General features: G+C 30.4%; 1 pseudogene; it reads left to right on the top strand.

Annotated features, from left to right (window-relative positions):
• LOC112802407 (methylecgonone reductase-like) lies at positions 1–2,452 on the top strand (annotated as a pseudogene).
• The last annotated feature ends 9,905 nt before the right edge of the window (positions 2,453–12,357 follow it).

Here is a 12,357-nt window from a genome sequence, read left to right on the forward strand (position 1 = left end):
TATAGATTATTATATATTTATTTTTGTGGTACCTGATCCTTTTCTTTGATTCATTCCTTCATTAATTCTAGTCACACAAATTCACAATCCAAAACACAAGCCGGTAGAGAACATGGAAGCAAAGAAGAAGATCCCAGAAGTGATTCTAAACTCAGGGGAGAAGATGCCAGCGATAGGGTATGGAACTGCAGTGATTCCTCTTCCAGCAACAGAGTCTCTTCCCCCAACATATGTTGATGCCTTTGAAGCTGGATACACACACTTCGACACTGCTGCTTTGTATTGAACCGAGGTCCCTCTAGGCCAGGCTTTGGCCAAGGCTTTAGAGCTAGGAATCGTAAACCACCGCGACGAAGTGTTCATCACTTCCAAGCTATGGTGCAACAATGCTCACCATGACCTTGTTCTTCCAGCTCTAAAGACCACACTTAAGTTAGTATATTGATATTACTTTTCTCCCTTTGGAATTTTTTGACAACTATAATTTTCTCCTAAAACATCTTATTCTGACATATAATAGTGTATGTACGTTCTTCTCTCAAAATTATTTTTTTTTCAAAAATTTAAGTCAGATAAAAAAATACATAAATGATTATAATACTCTCTCTTTCAATTTTTTTAAGATTTGTTTAAATTTTTTTGTAGACTTTTATTTTTCTTTGTACTGTTTTTTTTTTAGGAATAACAAAGATTAAATTTTAGATTTTTTTATTATAAACTTTGATACTATGTTATGAAATTAATTATTTCAAAAACTTAAACTAATAAAAAAAGATACATAAATGGTAATATATATAATATTTTCTAATTACTCTTAAAAAATATAAGAAACAATTTGACTATTGAATTTATAGATCATAAAGAATAGAGTGAAATTTTACTTTCCCAATTTAATACATTGGTCAAAGAGTAAGAACGAAATGATATAGAGTTTGAGTTTGTTAGAGAATTGTGAAATGATTAAATTAATTGGTTGATTTTAGAGTTAGTTATAGGTTGTTACAACAACTAATTCATTCATCCATCTCTTCGTTTACATTATTTCTAAGTCACTATAAAGATTAATTTGTTCTAATGTAAGTGTAGGGCTCAAATTGATATACTTTTCAAAAGGGACAAATTTGTTACACCCTATATTTAAAAGACAAAAATGTACATCTTTTTCCTTTCATTTATGTTATCTTAAATTCACATTCTTCAATTTTCTATCCCCTTATTTATGTTATCTATACATTCACATTCATCTTCTTTATTTTCATACATATATGTTGTTTGTTTAATTACTATGTTTCCTTGACACTGTTTAGGAACTTGGGGCTGGAGTATGTAGATCTCTACTTGATTCATATGCCAGTGAGGTTGAAACCTGAAGTTGATGGAGTTCTTGAAATAAGAAAGGAGGATTTGCTTCCCTTTGACATGAAAGGAACATGGGAAGCCATGGAAGAGTGTCAAAGATTAGGCTTAGCCAGATCCATTGGTGTAAGCAACTTTGGCATTAAAAAACTCACACACCTCTTAGAAAACGCAACTATTCCTCCAGCTGTCAACCAGGTATACATTAAAGTTTGTTGAGATTATTTTATTTATTTACTTATTTTTTTACTTGATAATTATGTCTTCTACATTGAACTACGAATTTTCTTCTAATAATATTATTAATACATATTAAACCCGAAACACAATGAATTGATATTTTTTTTTTGTGACTAAACACAATTGATGTAGGTAGATGGTAAAATATTTATAAATACTATAAATGAAAACGATTGGATTGTACATATTTTTGAAATATAGATTGTACATATTTTTAGTGATTCTTCCTTCCAAATGGTTTTAGGTGGAAATGAGCCCAACATGGCAGCAGGGGAAGCTTAGAGAATTTTGCAAGCAGAAAGGAATCCATGTGAGTGCATGGTCACCATTAGGAGCTTACAGAGAATTCTATGGTATAAATTCCGTTATGGACAATCCAATCCTTAAGGACATAGCCAATTCAAGACACAAGAGTGTGCCTCAGGTGCTTAATATATTTATTTCTTTACTTTTCCATTAAGGTTATAAATTTATAAACTTACTTTATAGTGAGGATTAAAAACAAAATCATTTTCATGCAGATAGCACTAAGATGGATACATGAGCAAGGGGTAACTCCCATTGTGAGAAGCTTCAACAAGGAGAGGATGAGACAAAACCTTGAAATATTTGACTGGGAATTAAGCAAAGAAGAATCAGAAAAAATGTGCCAGATTCCACAGTGTAGGATGTTTAAGGGAGAAGCCTTTGTATCAGAAAATGGTCCATACAAGTCAGTGGAAGAACTCTGGGATGGTGATCCGTGAAAAAGTATTAATAGTTCTTAATTCGCAGCACCATAATCTCTCATTCAAATAATAATGTAATGTAATAGTCACCAAAAAAAAAATAATGTAATAATTTCACTCGTATTCAACTCCGTTAATCCACGGATTTTTTATTTATATAAATTAAATAATATTCATTTGAAATAAATAATTTTAAAAATTATTATGAAAATACGTCATCTACTATTATGTTGTTTACTCAGTAAATAAGAGACCTTTTAATGTATTTCATTTACATGATAAATGAGATATGTAAATTTTTTCAATTTTTATATATAAAGATACATTAAAAATCATTTCATTTACAATTTAAACGAGATAAAAACGAGACTGTTCACTATTTATACGGTTATCTTTTTCTAACTACTCACTATTAACACTTATGTTTCTTCCACTACTTCAATCAATACAATCTTTTATTAGAATTTACACTAAATCAATTTAAATAATACTTTAAATTTTTAACTGAGATATAATTTGTTTATTAAATTTTTAATTGAGATATAATTTTTAACGGACAAAATGTTTAATTTATTTATGTACTTTCTTGAGTATTAATATATATAATTTAAAATATATATAATTTTTATGCATGTATGCGGCAAACAAAATTTAAAATATATAATTTAAGTTTAAAAATTAATATTTAAGAGATTATATAAAAAATTTAAAAATTTTCTTCGTTAAAATTATATCTCAATTAAAAATTTACCAAACAAATTATATCTCAGTCAAAAAGTTAAAGTATAATTTAAATTGATTTAGTGTAAATTCTAATAAAAAATCGTTAGTAGATAGAAGTAGTGGAAGAAGTAATAGTATTAACCGTGGTGAGTTTAAAAAAAAAATAACTGTATTAATAGTGGCCAGTTTAATGATACTACTTATGTACTTTCACTTATTTCAAAGGTTAAAAGAAATAAACGTGTTAATAGTATTCTATTTATAAAACCGTCCATCTTCACTGTTATATATAAAATCGTCTATTTTTTCTATTATTTGAAATGTATCATTTTTAAAAGTTTCGTCCAATTTAAATTATTGTTTATATTTACAAATACATATATCTGGTTTATACTAAACGAAATAATTTTTAATGTATCTCATTTATACTGTAAATGAGATATATGAAAATTAAAAAAATTCACATATCTCGTTTATAGTGTAAACGAGATACATTAAAAATTATCTCGTTTATAATGTAAACAAGATAAGAGTTTTCGTAATAACTTTTAAAATTATTTATTTCAATAAATAAAATTATTTAATTTATATAAATAAAAAACCTGTTAATCCATTAGGGTGCGTTCATTAAGATAGCGTTTGTTTGCTGAGACTGAGAGACAGAGACTCAATATTATGTTTGTTGAGTTAGAGACTAGTACTTAAATTTATCTCCGTCTTCAAAATCTCAATACTTCAGTACCTCCAAATAATAGGGACACTGAAGACAAAAAATTTTAAAAACAAAGACAGAAATTTTAATTATAATTTATACCTAAATTATCTCCCTTCTAATACAATAATTCCAACGTTAATCCTAATGTAAATCACTAGGCTTCATTGTTATCCTTGTGACTCCATCTTCTCATTCTTCTTCACGGTGATCACTGCAGCCTCTGAAGCACCACCTTCAAAAACAGGCACCTCGTCGCCGCTGGTCTAGCCACCTTCCCATTCTCACTCTTCAATAATATCACCACCACCACCACTACCGCCAATCTCCTCTCTGTTCCTGGACGACCCCTTCCGCACAGGTCGTTTCCTCACCAACGACGAGCTCAACCGCCTCCGCTTCTTGGAATCCTTCGTCTACTCGGAGGACCTCAAATCTGGCTCCATGTGGGTCCGCGTGATGTGCCCTGATGAGACTGACACCACCGTCGCTCTCCTTGCCGAATCTTTCGCCGAGTCAATGATGCTGCCACCGGAGTACGCTGGGCTGCTCAGGTTCTTCATCAAGAAGTACCTTCTGGAGAGGAGAACCCTCATGCCTCACATGACACTCCTTGGATTCTACAGAAAAAACGCTCCTAATCTGGGAGAACAACAAGAACAAGAAGTGAAATTCGCTGTGGAGGTTTGTTTTGACCAGAGGGGTGCCAATACTTCCATGCCTTCTCTGCTTTCTCTGATGGAGAATTGGAGACGCGCCGTCGTCGTTCGGGATGCTACCGACGGCGGGTAAAACCAGAAGATTCCTTCACGAGAAAGAAGAGGAGAAAGGGTAGAAGAGAAGAGAAAGGAGTTATGGTTGCATTATGAGAAAAAAATCAAATTGAATTTGCATTGGAGGTTAGAGTTGTATTTTACAATTAAGGTAATTTTTGTAATTTTAAATTTTTTCGTCTCTAATCAAATAGGACATTGAACATAATTCAGTTTTATATACTTTTACACCAAATACAATATTAATATTTATTTTTATTTTTATTTTTTAGTCTCTATTTTTTACTTTTAGTTTTTGGGTCTCTATCTCGCAAACAAACGCTACAATACTCGTGTTTTCCTTCTTTACCTGAGGTAATAATAAGAGTAGTTATATAGGTGCTGAACAAGGAAATCTCAAGCTCAAATGAAACGTGTACTAGAAGACAATGACTTTCACAGGAAAAAGGCCACCAAACCAAAAAATTCCACCAAATCCTGTAGGTTTCGATAGAGCAGAACGGGCCAGCTTATAGGGCAGAATATTTTGTTTTATTATAAATATTGTTATTGTTTTAAAATGATTATTATTTGAAAACTAAGCTAAAACTTTTTTATTACTATTCATTGCAGTAATTCGAGAACAAATATTATGAAATGCACAATTCTATTAACGTTCAGAATTTAAAGGAAGATCGTGAAAAATTATGTTTTAATTTGGCTAATTTTTATTTTATTATTTTTTTATTAGACTAATTATAATTAATTTTACTAATGTAAAAAAATAAAAGTAACACAAACTAGGCTTAGTCCTGCCAATTCACCATAAATTGAGGTTAATTAGCATTTTAAGTTTGGTTTAAGTTGATAGATTAGGCCGATCCATCCTATTTTTAGTTAGGCCTTGATAAGGTGGGGTGGGTTACCCACTTTGTCATACACTCTAGAATAGCCGATCAAGCAAGAGGTTAATTAGTGGTTAATCGGTCTGCCAGATAGTCAGCATCGATCATAGAACAACCCATCGACGTTCGAGATAGGATGGCGATTGATCCACATGCTATCAGTTGGCTATTAGCTTAAGGTCAATATTTGTGTGAGAGGTAGGTCAAATAAATCCATCATTAAATTAAAAGCTAATTTTATAATAGAAATAGACTAAAAATTATGTTTTTTTAAGAGTATGTTCCATTGCTTAACATTTTTCTCAACCCTAAAACATAGGCCCATAGTATTGAATAGTCTAATGAAACATAAAATTGATCCTAATAAATAACAATAAAATTAAACCTAATTGCACAAAGACATAAAAATACATAGAATAGTGTTAAAAATACAAAAATATTCACAAATCAACAAAAGCAGGGTAAAAAAAATGATTGTTATAATGTTTAAAAAGTAGTGCCTAATTTATTAAAAAAATTAAAAATTAATATTTAATTTAAAAAATATATAATAAATTATTTTTAAATATTCAAAATTTGCTATAAAAAATAAGTTAAATAAAAAATCAAGTAATAAACACCATAAAATTAATCTTAAAAAATACATAAAAAATGTTAAAATATATAAATCAACATATTATATAAAAAAATTAACTAAAAATATAAATTATATGCATAAAATAGTGTTTAAAGTATATAAAAATCAATAGATTATATATAGATTATGTAAATCTTCTTCTTGTTAACCATGAAATTATTAAACATAAGAAAGAAAAAAAAGTACAGCGACAAAGAGAAGTTTAATGGCTACAAGACAGATGGTAGAGGAGAGACATTAGTGAAGTTAGAGGTGACGACAAAGCCAGTGACAGTAGCGTGAGGCAGCGGTGACACTTAAAGCAACGCACTGAGTCTGTTAAAAGATCTAGGAGGCAAAATTAAAGGGCAAAGGTGAACTGTTGACGGGGATAGAGGAAGGATAAAAACGACCTAAATGGGTAGAGGAGATGCTTACGCACTATAAGAAAAATATTGAGTACCATTGAAATTATTGGCAAATTGAATTTAACGATATAAATGGTGCCAAAAAATTTTTACTTGTAGATTATTTCTTCCGATGCTAATTTTTGACGAATTTTGCGTTGAATTTTTCAATTAATATGACAAAAATAAGCGGTTAAATACCGTCAAATTTCTCTGATGGTAAATTTGGTGCCATATTATATTTTGTAGTGCCTAATTACCGTTGGATTATTCTACCTGTAAATTTCACGATAGTTTTTTTAGCATAATTAATGTACAATTAATAGTCGAATTAAAATTTTTGTTTACAAAATTAGGGTACAAATTTAAAATTATCATAACTCAACTAATGATTTTAATAAATATCAATGGTTTGAATATAATAAAAACTTAAAGAAGTAGAATACAATGAAATATGCATAAAATAAATTAAATCTCTAAACCCTAAGGATCCCGTTAATCGTCGTCGTCATCTTCCCTTTACTGAAGCGGCAGAGTAGGTGTTGATATCGGTGCCCACCAGCTACGTTGCCGCTGGTACCAGCAGTGCCGCTACCTCCAGCATACATCTGCTCGTTGTGCACCTTTATCAGCTCTCGCAAATGCTCTAACTGCTCCAGCTTCTCTGTCAGCTCTGAGCTAATGGCAACTGTGTCTCCCACACATCAAGAAGCCCGTTGTACCTATGTTCAAACTACTGAGCTTGTTGGTGAAGCTCCTGTACGTGCTTATGCACCTCCTCCCTCAAGTCGATAACTTCTTCGGGATCAGCAGGGCTGGTGGCAGAGGTAGAGGCAGATGAAGCCGCAAATGCAGAGGTGTGGAGGCCGTTGGCAAAGAATAACCCTAATCCGAAGACGCGATTCTTGTAGGGTTCAGAGGCGGTCTCGCGCCAAACGCTTTTAGGATCTATCACTAAGGCATCGGAACCGGGGTCGTCCCACTAGGCGGCTGAGATTGCTAGATCGTGACCTCTAATCTCTACGTACACGTTGTGATTAAGATGATAGTTAATTGACTTCAAACCGAATAAATTTCAAAATTAAAATTAATTGAAACTCAGATAATAATTCATAGACCACTCATAAGCAAATCTCTCCTTGTTGTCCTTCAATGTATGGGTATATCTGAATGTCTCTACCAATGTTGCCTCACGATCCATTAACTTAGACTACACATATTGAAACCAACTAATAAAATAAATCAAGTAACAATTCATGCAAGTAATAATTAACAAAGGTTAGTAAATAAACTACACACCAGCCTGCTCTTTGAATTTATAAAAGCCGAAATACTTCGACGACCTCAACGAAGCCCTGTTAGTTCTGTTCGTCAGACGCCGACGCTTGAACCCCACCCCTCATCAGTACTAAAATGAACGTCCAGTTCCTTCTTAAAGTCTGAACAGAGCCAAATCGTGAGGTGGTCGCGCCCCTGACAAATGTCCTGCATCATCTGCTGAAGTCGCCTAGCTATCCGGTGGTCGTAAATCTTCTTGATCAAGATATCATATTCCTGATCCCATATCAATTTCTCATGCACAAAGTAATTCAAAAATATTAGTTAGTCGAAATAAAATATGGTTAATTCAACAAAATTGGATTCTTACCGCCCACTTTTGAAACCATCACTGTCTGATCTCAGCAGGAATCTTCATGTAACTCGACCATGGATTGTCGTACATGGACTTAATCACATTGGAGATCTCCTTTGCACATGCATTGTTGTTTGGTGCAAGTCTATCGATGAAAAATTTAAGATTAGCAAACATATAAAAATACATAAAACTTAACAAATTCAAAATAGATTGCAGATAAAAGATACTAAAATAATATGTACTCACGCCTTCATGCCATCAGACCAAATCCTCATCCGTATGGCGGATGGTGGTGGAGGGGCATTTGGTTAAGACGCATTAGAGGAATTACCCACCATGGGCTCTGTCGCTAGAGCTGTAGGGGGCTGGGGGGGAATAGCAGAAGGAGCCACGTAGTTTGGGTAGAGGATATCGGGGTATAGAGTGATGACTAAGGAGTCCCTGAAGACATTCCCTCTACTACGACTACGAGACTCACTAGTTCTATCTCTGCTACCTGTCTTCATATCTGCAAAGAGAATATATTATTAACACCAATAAGCATATATACAACACAAATCCTTCAACATTTATATTATTTAAAAAAAAATGATATAACCTCTCCTAAAATTGGACATATATCCACCTTTACGATTTTCACAAATCCAATCAACCTCAATTCACAATATCAGTCAACAATCAATTAAATTCACAACATTTCTAACATAATATATTAACTTGCTTATACATTGAAAATGCAACATTTTTATTTCAATTATGCCTAGAAATTTTAGCAAATAATTGTTATACATGTTCATCCAATCATTATGAGGTTTATTTTGCAATAACGACTTCATAATATATTATTTATAATAGTTTCATAGTTCCTATGAATTCATATGATGAACTCTCAATTTAGAACTAATCATTTAGTATCATTAATTCATAGAAGTTATTACATTATATAAATTGTAAGACACAAGTACTAACAAAGATAACATATAATGATTTAGGTACAATGTATAATTAATACAATTTATATAATATTAATTTTTCTTCAAATATCCTTAGCAAGTAAATTAAACTTAATATCTAAAATAATATTTGATATAGTCACACAGAAAATGTTAATTATTAATTTTTAGACTTTAACAAGGAGATTTATCTTCAATAGCCTAAATCTACCCAACACTAAACATGAAGTCTTCACCCTAATTAATATTTCATTCTTCTAAGGCTTGCAATTAGCATATAATAACCAATTTCACTTGCTAACTACAAATTAATATATAACTAAATCCTAAATTTACTTAAAGAAAAAAAGAATGATCATGGAACCTAAGCTTCGAATAGAGGAAGAAGAACTCAGGGGAGAGAGATACAGTGACAGCAACAGTCGCTGTTGGTGGAGCACCGCAGCGGTGCTAGACAGCGACGGCTAGACATGAACAGAGAGGGAGAGAAGGAGTTGCGGTTGACCGAAGGGAGCGGAGGAACGGGCTAGTTTCAGTGAGGAGGAGAGGAGGCGACAACACTAGGCGATTGTGGCGGCGGGGCCGACGGAACGACGGGGAGAAGAGAGGGTTAGAGAGAGTGGGAGAAGAGAGGTTAGAGAGAGAGAGGAAATTTCGAAATGAAGAGGGAGAGGGTTCACACTTCGAATTTTAGGGCTCGTTACCATTGGATTTACTGGTGGATAATCCAATGGTAACGCATTATGGGTCATCAAAACACATCGTTTCACTAATTAGATTTATCAGCGAAAAAATTCGCTGGTAAATCTCACGCTATATTTCACGCCTATTTTTCTCATTTTTTCTCCAATTATTACTGGCAAATTTATTATCGAAAATAAAAATCTGCTGATAATTATTTGACCTGACGAATTTCACACCAAAACTATTAATAAATTCGTCGATAAAATCGATGCTAATGTATAACGTTAAATCCGATAATATTTAACATTTTTCTTGTAGTGACATCAACGCCAACAATGCTGAGAGAAGTAGAGAGTAAGGTTTTGAGGTCTAATGGCAGAGAGTTGAAAATCGAAGAGGCTGTCAGACTTAGATACTGAGTTTTGAATAATTTAGAATTTCATAACTAACATATATATACCTAGAGATATTTAAGTAATTTCACATTCACTGATATTATTCAGGTATCCATTAGGCAAATATCTCTTGCCCTATCCCACCTGGTTTATTACTGGATGGGTATTTATCTAATCTTTAAATTATTGGACTAATTTAGTTAAATTACTAAAATGACTTAATCATGTAGTATTATCACTTTTTAAATTTTTTATTTAAATATGAAGAAAAATTAGTTATTTTATTTTGTTTTTCTATTTTTTTATGACTAATAAATTGCTGTATGTACAAAATAAAATTTAAATTTTGGATATTTATTTAAATAAATTGATGAACAAACTAATTACTAATAAATCAATTCAAATTGATTGTCTCTTTATTTAATAATATATAAAATAAGAAGAAAAATAAAATAATAAAACAATATTTTTACCTTCTTTTTAAAAAATATTTTTTTGTATTAATATATAAAAGACAAATTAAATTTTTTTATTGATAATATAAAAAAAAAGATAAAAGAGATGAAAGAATGGATAAAAATAGAAAAGAAAAGAGGAAAAAAGAAAAAACGTTTTAATCTTTTAAAAATATTTTATTTTAATTACAATAAAAAAATATTATATTAAATATTTTAATAGTTAAATTAATAATATATAAGAGAATCAGAATAAATTAAGAAAAAAGAAAAAAAAAGGAAAAGTCACTAATTTTAACGAAACAATTTTATCTTAATTGCAATTAACATAATGTCATATAACATTTTAGTTGTCATTAATATATAATAGATTTAAGAGCGAGCATCACTCTGATAGAATCCTCGAAGGATGAGACGAAAGGAATCAAACAAATTAAAATCAACCAGGTTCGTTGCACATCAATGCCGACTTTTCATTTCTTAAAATTTTAATGTCACTAAGCTCATCAGAACTTAGAAGGTCCACCACTCCACCTCATTAATTAATAATGAGAACACTCTTAATTGTTTAACTTGAGTTAGTTGGAGGCTTTTCTGTTATTTATTTAATTTTACCTACCATAGATTAGTTAGTTTCATTTCTGTGTCTAGTTAGTAGTTAGTTGGTTAGATCGTTGAAACTAACCTTATATAAATATATAAAAAGGTACATAGGATAAGGAAGTTCCCACACAGCATGCAGCTGATTTATCAAGCAATAAAATGAGGGAATCTATTCCTCTCAATATATAGAATGATGACATCTATCTCTTCGTTAGAAATTCACTTTAGAGATTTATTATTACAACCATATTATATTTTGTATATACTAAAAATTAGTTATTAAATTAATTGTTGATATAAAATATATATTAAAAATAAATTAATAAAAAATATATATTTATATATAAATATAAATATATAATAATTAATTTAATCATCAATTTTTTGTGTATATATAATATTTTTATTAATATAAAAAGAGTAATTATACCACCCCTTTACTTATCTAAGGCTGGGTTGTTTGCAAGTTGAATTTTTTGAAGGAAATGATGTAAAGGATAGAAAACTATTTTACGTTTAAAAACTCGGTTAGACTATAAATCTTTTATTTCCATTTCCAATATTAGAACTCAACGACTCACTTGGTTAAGAATCAAAGTATATCCAGTACTTTAACTAATCCCAAGTTGGTGATTCATATAACTTTTTTACTTGATTAGCCGGCTTTGTTTGAAGTATTCATAGATTAGATTCGATGGATGGATATATTTGTGGTGTTTATCTAAATTCAATTAAAAAATTACGAATATAAATTTAAACTGTAAAATTATTAGATCGAATCGGATCGAATTTGTACACTAATAAAATCAGATTGTAAATTTTATGTAAATATCCGCATATTCGATCTATATATTTCCAAAAATAAATAAATAAATATTTTTTATATTTTATTTTAACTAATAATTATCATATATGTTATATTATTTATTTTTATTATTTAAAAAATTATATTTAATATTATTTTAAAAATAAATATATATATTTAAAATAGAAAAAAAAGATTTCATTGATATTTTTAATGAAAATAAGTTTTTAAAAATAATTTTATAATTTTACGGATATACTCAATATTTGATTTCATTTGCAAATAAAAACGGTAAATATTAGATCCAATTCGATAATTTTAATGTAAATCAAATCAAAATTTTGATCATATTCGATCTAATTCGCATTCACTCTTAGATCTTGCGAT

Source organism: Arachis hypogaea, chromosome 5 (assembly GCF_003086295.3).
Source record: "Arachis hypogaea cultivar Tifrunner chromosome 5, arahy.Tifrunner.gnm2.J5K5, whole genome shotgun sequence".
NCBI classification, from domain to species: domain Eukaryota; kingdom Viridiplantae; phylum Streptophyta; class Magnoliopsida; order Fabales; family Fabaceae; genus Arachis; species Arachis hypogaea.